Source organism: Leuciscus leuciscus (assembly GCF_965113295.1).
Source record: "Leuciscus leuciscus genome assembly, chromosome: 5".
In the NCBI taxonomy this organism is placed as follows: Eukaryota; Metazoa; Chordata; class Actinopteri; order Cypriniformes; family Leuciscidae; genus Leuciscus; species Leuciscus leuciscus.
The window spans coordinates 20,833,491-20,846,442 of record NC_138729.1 but is presented as its reverse complement, the minus strand read 5'-3'; the positions used below and the strand labels follow the sequence as shown (position 1 = coordinate 20,846,442).

General features: G+C 37.2%; 1 protein-coding gene across 1 annotated transcript in view; it reads right to left on the bottom strand.

Annotated features, from left to right (window-relative positions):
• arb2a (ARB2 cotranscriptional regulator A) overlaps positions 1-12,952 on the bottom strand; it is a 181,395-nt gene that overhangs the window by 5,749 nt on the left and 162,694 nt on the right. The window lies entirely within an intron of this gene.

Genomic DNA, 12,952 nt, shown 5'->3' with positions numbered 1-12,952 from the left:
TGTTTTCTATGTGAATACATAGTAAAGTGTAATTTATTCCTGTGATCAAAGCTGAATTTTCAGCATCATTACTCCAGTCTTCAGTATCACATGATCCTTCAGAAATCTTTCTAATATGATGATTTGATGCTCAATACATATTTCTCATTATTATCAATGTTGAAAACAGTTATTTAGATTTTTATTTCAGGATTCTTTGATGAATAGAAAGTTCAAAAGAACATCATTTATCTGAAATAAAAAGCTTTTGTAACATTAAACACTCCCGTTCAAAAGTTTGGGGTCTTTTTTGGGGGAAATAAATAAAACAAATCAATACTTTTATTGATCAAGGATGAATTCAATTAATAAAAAGTTAAAGTAAAGACATTAATATAATGTTACAAAATATTATATTTCAAATAAATTCTGTTCTTTTGAACTTTCTATTCATCAAAGAATCCTGAGATTTTTTTTTTTTTTACACAACTGTTTTCAACATTGATAATAATAATGAATGTTTTTTGAGCATCAAATCCGCATATTAGAAAGATTTCTGAAGGATCATGTGACACTGAAGACTGGAGTAATGATGCTGAAAATTCAGCTTTGATCCCAGGAATAAATAACATTTTAAAATATATTAAAATAGAATACAGTTATTTTAAATTGTCATAATATTTAACAATATTACTGTTTCTTTTTGTATTTTTAATCATATAAATGCAGCCTTGGTGAGCAGAAGAGACTTCTTTTAAAAACATTACAAAATCCTACCTTTCCAAAACTTTTGACTGGTAGTATTGCAAATCAGTACAAATACTGACTTTTTCAACACACAGTGTGCTTATACTTTTACTCCAAACTAGAATGAACTAGTCAGAGTAACACTAGCAGGGGGAAACTATACTTTGCACGAGGCTGCAGAGTCTATTTGCTATCTGCGTCCCTGTTGGCATAGGGGTTAGATTTCCAGTCCTAACGCTCTCTGATATTTGTTTGCTCTATGCTCTAGCGGTTTGGCGGTTTCGCCATGCATGCCTGAACATCTGAGAGGTGATCTGAGAGAGTCGGCTTGAGGACAAACGAGGCCAGAACAGGTGTCAACGTTCTAGCGCGCCGTGTTAACGCGGATCTCTGTGATGGAGATGCTACGATTCGTGACACAACTAATTAAATCTAAATATACTCTATAGCCAACCCCCCACCCGTCACTCCCCCGACGCATAAACCCACTGCCCTCCGAGAACACGGCTCATCCCTCTTCACATTAGACGCCAGGAGCAGATATTACTGTTGCAACTAGAGCGTGCTTTGTTTGCATTATATCTAATTAAATTAATGCATTTAAAAAAAAAAAAAAAAAAAACCCATAAGCACTTAAAATTGCAAATAGAAAAGGGAAAAAAATATGCATGCACACCTACGATTTCATCAAAAAGTCTCTGTCAATTGCCCGAACGCAAGACCTGTGTGGCGTTGGGTTCCCTTTGCCCCCCCCCCTCTCCTATGCCTCTTTTAATTACTTTACTTGTTATTGTTGTAAGAGTAAACAGAGGCAGAACTCATTACACATCCATAAATGAGAAAGCGAACGTGTGGCTTCAGGGCCTGCTGAGATAGCCTACAATTCACTTATAAAGTTGGAAACAAAACGAGAAAGGGGTAAAGAGTGAGTGAGTGAATGAAGGGAGAGAGGGAGACGAATGCAGTTTCATTCCACTCTTTTCAGATTATTCAAGTTTGGAAAGGAGGAAAGGCTACAAGAGAATGAGCTCCAGAACACATTTCCAGTGTGTGTCCCTGAGCTGCTCCCCCCTTGCAGCGGTGCAGTCTTTTTATTTTTTTTATTTGAGAGTGGGCGCCTTGACTTAGCTGTAATAAAGACGGCAAGTTTTATAGAGCTGGAATGGAGTCTTTACGAGATAACCGGAGAGCAGGGGCCAGTGTGGGATGTGTAGCGCAAGTGTTTGAGACTCTGGGGGACGCTAAGTCAAATCATACCGCAGGTTACTGTACCCACCAAAGGCACCCAGAACTATTGGCACTGGCTTATTCTGTTGCAGTTTTCAGGAGAGAAAATCTAATGATGGCGCTTGGGTGTCTGAATTTGTTTTACCAGTCTGTCTAAAGCTAGTCATTAGCCCAGGCTAGCACTTTGCAAGAAGACTAGCGCTTCATTATCCAGCCTGACTGTGCCCACTCTGTTTGCTCCTCTGTAAAATAGCCTGTAATAAAGCAAATCAAGAATCACTGAGGAATTCAGATATGACAAACCATATCCCTGACAGGCGGAGCAGAAACACAGATAGCCAGGCTAATTTGAGGGCTAATTTGTTAGCAAGTCAAATAGCCTAAGTCCACAGTAGCATAATTAAGTTAGCCGCTGATAAAAATGCCTGCAGATGTCAGAGCCGACTCCAGAGGGGAAAACGAAAAATAAACAAGAATGACGGAGAGATTCGGAGTGCAAACAACTCCTAAGCCCCAGTTGCTCATCATTACAGTACTAGAATATTCATTAAGTGGTCTGTGGAAGAGTGACCGAAGCCTTACGGTTAAAATAAAACCAATAAATAACTCTGCTTTAGCACTGATGTGTTCGCAGCACTAACAAATAATGTATGCAATGCATATTGAGGGTATCAAGCATGTTTAAAGTAATCATGCAATTGTAATAAGGCTAAAAACAATTTCAAGTAATTTGTACATTAACACATTTACACCGTAAATGTGTTAATGAAAATACTACGTTTAAATAAGTAATACACTTCTTTTTTTTTTTTTTACAAACTGAAAAAAATAAAAAAATAATGCCTGTCGTGAAATAAATCAAGAGAAAATTTAAATAAATAAAATAAATAAATAATAAAATAACCATTGTTAGATCCATTGTGCATTTTATTAGTTATGCACACATGGTCAATATTCTGTATGGGCAAAAATGTAATAAAAAATAATCAAAATTCTAAGTCTATCACCTAACTCTTTCAAAAGAAAAAAAAGATGAACAGAGTGGCTGAATGAGCGTTTGATTTCACAAAAAGGAGAGAAAGAGGGTGGAATAAGAGCTGTTGCAAATGAACTGAGGATTAATGAGGATCTGTGATCCACACTGTGCAGGTACACAGAGGGTTAATTCACACAGGCTTTAGCACCAGCACAAGACAGCGTGTCAAGAGTGTACAATAACACAGCACATCACTTGCAAAATTGCACATACAGAGATGAGAGGTGTTAGAAACTGTTTGATGAAATTGGCACTGCAGACAAAAGCCCTCCAAAAACCGCCAATGTATTTGGATTCAGTACATGGGGACATTTGCGATGGTGACCGCATGAGCATTTGCACATTTCCCCTGAAAGTATTACATTAAAACATCACTGCATGTGCATCATTTGACACATCTCTCTGGTCAATTTCGTCTTTTTTTTTTTTCATTCTTTCCTCTCTCTCACATTTGAGAATATGGACAGAGTATGTACAAAACAGTAGATTTAAAAGCCCCACAGCATGCGGCTTTGGTCTCTATTTAGAAAGAGAAGATGTATTAAAAAGACAGATGCTACAAATCAGATAAAATGAGAAGAAAGCAATAGAAATATTTACAAAAGGCAACCTCTTACCTCCAACAACCTCCTTCCGGTGCTTTTCCCCTTAAATTTGTATGCTGTGTGCAAACCAGATGTAACATACTTCCAGAGAAAAAAGTAATATTTCTATGCAGAGTGAAAATGCAGCGTGTGTTTAATACATGTACAGCTACAGTATATGGAGCAGGATTTTGGACCATACATTGAGATTTGCCTGCCTAGCATGATAGAAACCAAATGACCAACAAAATGCCACTTGTCTTACAGTACCTGGGTAGGACGCAATGTTGAGAAAGTACACTACCGTTCAAAAGTTTAGGGATGGTAAGATTTTTGTATGTTTTTGAAAGATCAGCAATTGTAAAATGTTATTACAAATTTAAAGTAAATGCTTCATATTTTACTTTTTAAAATTTTATATGTTCCCGTAATGGCAAAGCTGAATTTTCAGCAGCCAGATTTCAGAGTCACATGATCCTTCAGAAATCATATTTCTTATTATCATCAATGCTGAAAACAGTTGTGCTGCTTAATATTTTTGTGGAAACTGTGATACTTTTTTCAGGATTCTTTGATGAAAAAAAGTTCGAAAGAGCAGGATTTATTGGAAATAGAAAATGTTTGTATCATTATAGATGTCTTTACAGTCACTTTAGATCAATTTAATACACCCCTGCTAAATACAAGTATTAATTTATTAAAAACTTTTAAACCCCAGTTAGATACAATTTCTCCGACTCATGAAGACCTAATTAATAATGTTATTTCACACTTGATGAGCCTAACTCTCCAACCTAGATGTCCTCACTTCCCAATACCGAGACCTCCACACTAAATCTGATGAGCATCTTCTCCTCCGCTGAAGTAACAGATGAACCCTACAGGTGCTGCTACTATGATAACAGTGCCTGAGAAAGTGAGAGTGAGAAGGGGTGTGAGGAAATCAATGGCGGATCAATACATAAATAAGAACACCGTGTTTGAGTGTGTTTACTAAAGGAGCAGCAGGAGTCAGGGACTGAAGAGAGTTCAGCAGTAGCACAGCATCCATACCAACACTGTGTAAACTAAAGAATACAATGGTTTCTTCTTGCTTCTGCTAACAGTGAGATAGGTCTATGAAATGGGTGTGTTTGTAGACTGATTCACGAAATTGATTTTTGTGCTGGACATATTTCAAGGAGGAAGGTATGAGCACATGTGGGATGATGCAACAGAGTGTAAATCAAACCACAGGCTAATGCAGCGAGCACACGACGCAGCAGGACAATAATTGAGGGAACTGACTTAGTATTTATACATGTACACTACATCGGCTCAAGTTCAACGATTTTTCTGTTCAGTAAAAACTTTCTTTTTTTTCATTTTCGAGGTGGACGCTGTAACCCAATTCAAGGTCTGTGTTGTGCTTTTCATAATTCATATTTTTTAGAACAGTCTAATGGAGAATCGTTTCTTAATGCACCCCGTGAGCCAAAGGCCAACCCCCCCCCCAAAAAACTTCATAAGATATTCAGGTGAACAGGGAACCTAGAGAGGAACCAAACTTTGATGGGGCAGCCCATTGTCCTATATATATATGAATATATATACACACACACACACACACACACACACACACACACACACACACACACACACACACACACACACACACACACACACACACACACACGTGTATACTTCAACCCAGGCATATTGAGAAGAAAAGTGCATGGTGACAATTATATTACATTGCTATATTACATTGCTTCTTACAAGTTTCAACTTCACCTCAAACATGCAGTAATCTTTTACTTTTTTCTGTATTTTTTTTTACTCCTTTTTTTTTTTTAACAAAACTGATTGACATGTCTCCTCAAAATTCCCTCATGCATCTCCACCGATACCAAATATTATCAAGCAGTATGTATAAGAGTAGTCACAAATTCATTGAATAAATTGTTAAATGATTTAGTACGGCGATATAGTCTAAACGTCTAGCAGCGATGCAGACAGCGGTCGGTGAAACACCCCTCGCTGACTATCTGGCATATTCTGAGGTTGGTGTCGCTCACAAACACAGTGGACTTGGAAGTGTGATCTGAAGCTGCATCAAAACTAAGTACACAGCATTCACATGTGTTTAGCATCGCAAGAGTGCTCCATGACATACTTTCCAGGTGGAGCTTTCAGAAGGCTGTCTCCTCCAGCCCGAGTGGAGGCAAAGGAGTGCGATCAGCCTCTCGCTGTGCTGTCATCTGTAATTACGGGGGCATCTTCAGAACGGCCCCATGCAAAGCGGGTGGCAGACAGGCTAGCGGCTAATGCACGGGACCCACACTTCACATCAGCGAGGAAGGCAGGCTGACCTTGCTTGCCTCACATTAGCACTCTTATCTGGTGCGTGTGTGTATGTGTGTGTTGTGTGGCTGTGTGGAGGTGTAGGAGATAGTCCTGGAGTGGGCCGCGGGGGCGGGGAGGAGCAGAAATAGATCACTTAGGGGAACAAAGTGTAATTAATGGGTGGAGAGAGATAAGAGTACCCTGGCCACTATCTGGGAATGTGCTAATGGGGTTCACACACACTCAGCATGAGCAGGGGATGACCCCTGACAGAGTGTGTGTGTGTGTAAGACAACATGATGTGTACTGATGCCATGGATATGAGCGAGTGACTGTGAGTGTGTGGCGAGTGAATACTAGAATTTTAACTTCATTTCATTGATATCATTGAAATATTTCACTGAGGTGCTGGTCGATGTTTTGAGAATGTGTTGACATACAGTATATGGAAAGTGAACCATTTCTCCATACGCATCAATCCTTTATTCCGACTGAAAGCATTTGTGTGAAGTCAGTCTAACAGACCTAGCTAATGCTACAAATGAGGTGATTTGTTGGCTGTAGTGCCACACTGCATTTTGTCCAAATTAATTAAAAAAAGAAAACATCAAAACCTAGAAACCTAAAAACAATCATTATAAATGCTTCAGGTAAATTTAGGCATCAGAACATATAAAGTACAGTGTGAAAAAATAGATATTCATTTAGAGATTTGCTAAAGATTACTATTAACACTATTATAATATTAACCTGATAACTGTAACCCTCTTCCTCCATATTTTTGTAGAGCATAGATGTGAAAATGCCTTTAAAAAGTGTAAAAACATTATAGAAGTTAGAAATGCACAATATATCGTCCACCATATCGGTATCGGCAGATGAGAAAATTTGGCCGATATATTAAAGCCGATAAATAATGGATTATGTCCTTCAGCTGACACAGTTCAGATGCGCACTGTTCGCCATGATGGTTTTGAAATGGTTGAAATATGATTGGAACATGCAAGCCTGTCATATAGGCTACATAAAATAATTATGTGCTTGGTACATGGCTTTTAATGGTGAGAATTTAGTTTTTGTAATCAGGCTCTCAAAAATTATATAACATTTTGGATTCATATTTATTGGCCTATATATCGGTTATCGGCTTTCAAATATAAAGAATTATCTGTTATCGGTATAGGCCAAAATTTTCATATCGGTGCATCCCTGATAGAAGTTTAAGTTTACTGTAAGGCAAATGTGCTAAACAAATTTTTATTTTATTCTATACAAAATCTATATTTAAAAAAAAATAAGTTGGTATTATAAAAATTGAGGATTTAAAGTACTGTTTCCCATGGTAAGGCACTGTTTAATTTCAAATGATCTTAATAGGATAAATTTTGAGTGTTTCATTTCGAATGATACATATCTAAAATATATCATATGGTAAAAAGGCAAAAAATAAGTGTGCCAACCAAGTGTCTGGGACACTAACAGCTAACAGTTTTTTTTTATTTTTTATTATTACCTTAGCAGCTGTTGCATGACGGCAAAAGTAATTAAAATGTAAATGTAAAAATATGCACAAAAACATTTAATAAAATAAAATAAATCCAATAACTGGTACATATAAAGTTAAACATTCCAAAATATCCCATATCACCTGATAACCGATATGGTACAGATATATCATGCATCCATACTAAAATCTAAATAACTCTCTACTTGACTAGTCGACTATACTGAACCACCTCTACAAGCAAGACAATTTCAACAAAATCAAATTCCATTCTGGAGTCAATGTGCTCTTGTTTTTAAAGAGGATTTTGCGGTCTAACGCATAAGAGGAAACAACTAGAACATGTTGTTGCAGTCGCCACATTCCCCTTCTTCACAACAAACCCACACAGAACACACGTCTTTCACATCAAACCCATGAACAATGTTATTACACTTGGCTCAGTGGCAGGGCTTCAAATGAAGAGGACATTAATGTTTACATTGACTGAAGGAACAAGGAAAGCACAACAGTCAGCTTAAGGTCAGTCCACAGTGACAAAAAGGATGCTAATTGAGAGGAACTTCCTAACAACCTCCTGTATGCGTGGGTCCTGCGTCAGGGGCCCGTCCAGGAGCCATGCAGGGGGCTTCTATGACAGTGAAGCTGCACATGGTAGACAGAAGATGTTTAAAATGCATTTCCTCTGTTTGTCTGAAAACAGAGCAGTGGTTTTCAGCTGGTGGGTCACAAAGCAAAAATAGGTCACAGCTTTGCTCCGATAAGGTCACAGACAACAGGGGGGAAAAAAAACGTAATACTTAAACTTAATAATGTGATGTTTGAGGGATTCAAAATCGGTGCTATAAGATTGATTATAATTTTGAGAGCTGGATTTAGAAGTATAGTTTTAGAACGTGTAGTTTATTTGTGCTTGTAGCTTCAACCTGATGGTTATCTGCATACTGTAGATCAGACAGTCTCTGTCTCTGACCCCAGTCTGACCCTAAACTCAGAATCCACCCGTACAGAGACCCTGGAGTGACGGAGACTGGCTTCTGTCAAAAGACAGAGAGGACACAGACCATGGAAAACAATAACACTCAGCATATATGAGAAAGAGAAACACAGAAGAAAAAAAATAGATTAGAGATGAAAGAGCAATAAATAAAAAATGTAGGACCAGAAATAAGATCTTTGTTAAAAAATAACACATACACACACACACACATATATATATATATATATATTACTGTGGAAAAGTCATAAGCACGTTAGAATTTTCACCCAATTTTTTTTTTACAGATGTTATTTACATCTTTTGCATCTTTTGCTGTGTCAGTAGGCAATATCATTTTACATTTCCAAACATTCCTTAAATTGTCATTAACTGTAATAATCCAGTGAGATTTGTGTATGCACAAGGATTCTGACAACTGCCGGTCAGATCCACAGGGAGATCTTATATATATAGATCATATAATATATATATATATATATATATATATATATATATATATATATATATATATATATTGGAAAACTAATACCACAAAGGCATAAAAGTGAGTGGACTCTGGACAAAACATGCAGAAAGTATACTAGCACATTCACACCCAGGTGATGATTCATTAGATAAAAGCTGTAAAAAGTAGCAAACATTAAAAAAAAAAGTGTTTGGTTTCGAATCTAATGTTGTGATCGAAACTTACTTGAACAGCATGAGAGGGGACAAAAGTTCAGCGCAAACAACCCACCCAAGCAAAACAAAATCCACACACACACACAAACAAACAAACAAACAAACAAACAAACACAATGGCAGGCATCTAAAAGCATTTCTACTTTAGCATACACAAAGCGTGGGAAGAGTTAACACCCTGATAAGCTGTCTCAAACCCCGGCATTATGCATTTTTCATGCCATGTGAGTCAGAGACCGAATAATTATCTCTCTATCTCTCAGCAGACGAGTGCAGAGGACTGCAGCCACTTCCCTCTCAGTGCTCTTTCCACACTCAATGTGAATTAACTCATACAGACGTCAACAAAACATTAGATGGGTAGGTGTCTTAAAAAGCACAAGGACCTTTGGGACTATTCAATGGTCACATTGACCTCCAAATGAGGCTTGAGCCGTCCCTGCTGGAGGCAAACAGGAAAAAAAAAAAGAAAAGAAAAAACTCCACCTTGACCAAATCTATAGACCCTTATCTGACAGAGCGGCTAGCTCTCAACACGTAGCCTGTGTCAAATAAGATGTACAGAGATGTTCAGATGCAGCGTGACCCTGTAGCGACACACTATTAATCAAGTGTGTTAGGGATGCAGGACTGAGCAGGACGAGTGTTTGAGGATTGCGCGTTCGGTGTGGGTGTGTGAATACAGCAGGGGTCAGAAGTCGCTCTGACTCTCTCAATGGCGCTCTATTGACAGCAGAGGTGAGAGTGAGTGCGAGGAACGGCAAATAGAATAAAATAATCAATACGTTCTCACTTGTCAGAAGGGTAAGAGTCCTTTAAGAGGAGTAAACTTTAACCCCGCAGTATGTTACATTGATCAGATGATGTAAACTCCTGCCACAGGCGGCCCTGCTATATCTGTTCTGACATATATGGAATGTGAGTCACCGATAACATTGTCAGAGAAGATGTGTGACTGTAAGTGTCAGAGAGTGAGAGAATGAGAGAGCGCGTTCCTTTACAAATCCCTGTGCATACAATGAATGCTGCTTGCTACTTAAAGTGCTGCTCATAGGAATTGAACATTGACCCCTGAAGTAAAAAACAACTGTGTGTAACTCATCCCACATAATTTGAGTGAATACTACTACTACCATTTAGTTTAAGCCTAAATATTTAATAATATTAAGCAGTTTTCAACATTGATAACAAAAATAAATGTTTTTTGAGCAGCAAATCAGCATTTTAAAATGATTTCCGAAGGATCATGTGACACTGAAGACTGGTGTATTTCAGATTTGCCATCACAGGAATACAATACAATTGGTAACACTTTACAGTAAGGTTCATTTGTTAACATAGTTAATGTATTAACTAACATGAACTAACAATGAGTAATACATTTGTCACAGTATTTATTAATCTTTGTTAACGTTAGTTAAAAAAAAATCCAGCTGTTCATTGTTTGTTCATGTTAGTTCACAGTGCATTAACTAATGTTAACAAATACAACCTTTGATTTTAATAACGTATTAGTAAATGTTGAAATTAATATCAACTAAGATTGATAAATGCTGAAGAAGTATTGTTCATTCTTAGTTCATGTTAACTAAGGTAGTTAACTAATGTACCTTATTGTAAAGTGTTACCATACATAAAATAAAAAAATAAAAAGATTATATATATATATATATATATATATATATATATATATATATATATATATATATATATATGGAAGCAGTTATTTTTAAATGAACAATATTTCACAAAATGTACAGTTTTTACTGTATTTTTAATCAAATTAAAGCAACCTTGGGGAGCCTAAGATATTTCAAAAACATAATAAAAAAAATATCACAGACCTTACAAATTCTGATATTTGATAAAATAATATATTAAAAAAATTGGATGAATGAAATTGTTACCATTTGTTTTTTGGTCAGTATGTTTATATAATACATAATTAGGACCAGTTATTGAATTGTTGCCTGTAAACCGTTTTAAAAAGAAAACAATTTCTTATTTCCAAATAATTTCCACATTTAGAGACTAGAATATCACTGAAACATTAGTATGGGCTCTTTTGAGTTGGGCCAGTAAACAACCTCCGAGCAATGTGCTAAAACTAAAACCACTCATATGCTCTGGCATTCACCCACAACAGCCTAGTTTCAAGGCAGTTATTTTTTTATTTTTTTTCTGGCAAGAAACACGTTTTCTTCTAAAATTGTATGTAGTTTCTTCATATTCTCTTCATTGTGAAAATGACGAACGAGACATTGCGTGCTTAACCTTCATAATGTTCCTGTTTCTGTTCAAAGAAATGCTTTAGTAGAAACAAGGTCCTCAGGGTATGTTAATATAGTATCAAGTGATAAATTAGACAGAAAGAAAAACAAGCTTTAAAAGTTAATGAAGAAGTGGAACATTAATGCAGAGAGAGAGATGAATGGAGACAGAGAGAAAAGGAGACGGGGGAGGGATGCTAACCCTCTGTCATAATTTAAACAAGTAAAAAGTCCCCCACCGTTCTGTTTACAGTGTATAATTAATGCCTGCAAGTTCAAACACAGCTTTATCTGTACTCGTCGGCTTAAGTGATATGATTTCATGTTTTATGGCTGGTTATGCCCCTCTCTTTAGGCAAAAACTACTGGGGCAATTCTGCCCCCCCTCCAAACTACCCGCAGCTAAAGTGCCTCGTTAATTCCCTCCCCACCGCCGACAACAGCCGCATCCATCAATCCTTCCAAAATACACCCCCAATCGCTTAGAGTTTTACTACCGTACGTCTCTCGTTATTGGGCTGATGGCATGTTTCAAAGCCTCGTTTCACTCCATGTCTTCGGTTGCTGACCTCCGAGGTCTCAGTAACTTTAAACCCTCCCCGCCCACGTCCGCTTAATGTGCTAAAGCGTTATGATACTTCAGAACGGTCCCGCTCTCCTCGTGTGCAATAAATTTGATTGTATATGTTCTGGAGTAAAGATGCTTAACTACAGTAGAGCTTCAATGGGCATCGTGGGCGCACTCATGGCCGACTGAGCAGTCGAGGCTTCAGCATATATGGTGATAGCATTAGTGATCATTGGGGGGGAAATTGTTTGAGCAAAATGTTGTACAATTTCGGACCGTTTCAAATTCCTGCTTGCAAATTACCTGGGCTTTCTCAATTCAAAAGTAATCCCAGTTTTAAATAAAAATAAACTTTCTACTACAGAAAACTCTTGTGCATCACCACTTGTGTATCATCATTAGAACAGTCTGTTTTTAACATGTATGTATTTCAATTATTCAACACAAATCAAATAGAACTTGATCTTTGAATAGTGTATACATTATGAATTCAGAATAAAAGTATTTAATTACAAGTAATGACAATTATGAACTTCGAAAGCAAAATTAATCATTTTAAAACCAATACAATTTTGGTCAAAAGCAATTTCAGCAAATTTTAAAAGCGAATTTCAATAAATTTGATTTACACCGTTTGTTTAAATGCTACTTTTGGCAGAAAATCTTCATGTTTTTGTGACGGGTGAAATCTCACTGTGCTGGTCGTGATAATTACACACGCACGCACGCACGCACGCACGCACGCACGCACGCACGCACGCACGCACGCACGCACGCACGCACGCACGCACGCACGCGCACACACACACACACACACACACACACACACACACACACAAAACTAAATTCAAAATACAGGTTCATGGCTAATTTATGGCCAGGAATTTTTCTCTATTAAAGGAATAATTCACTTAAAAATTAAAACTCTCATCATTTACTCACGGTGAAAAACAAAAAACAATGGAAATCAAAGCATTTTGGTTACCGACATTCTTCAAAATATATTCCATTGTGCAGAGCAGAAGAAAGAA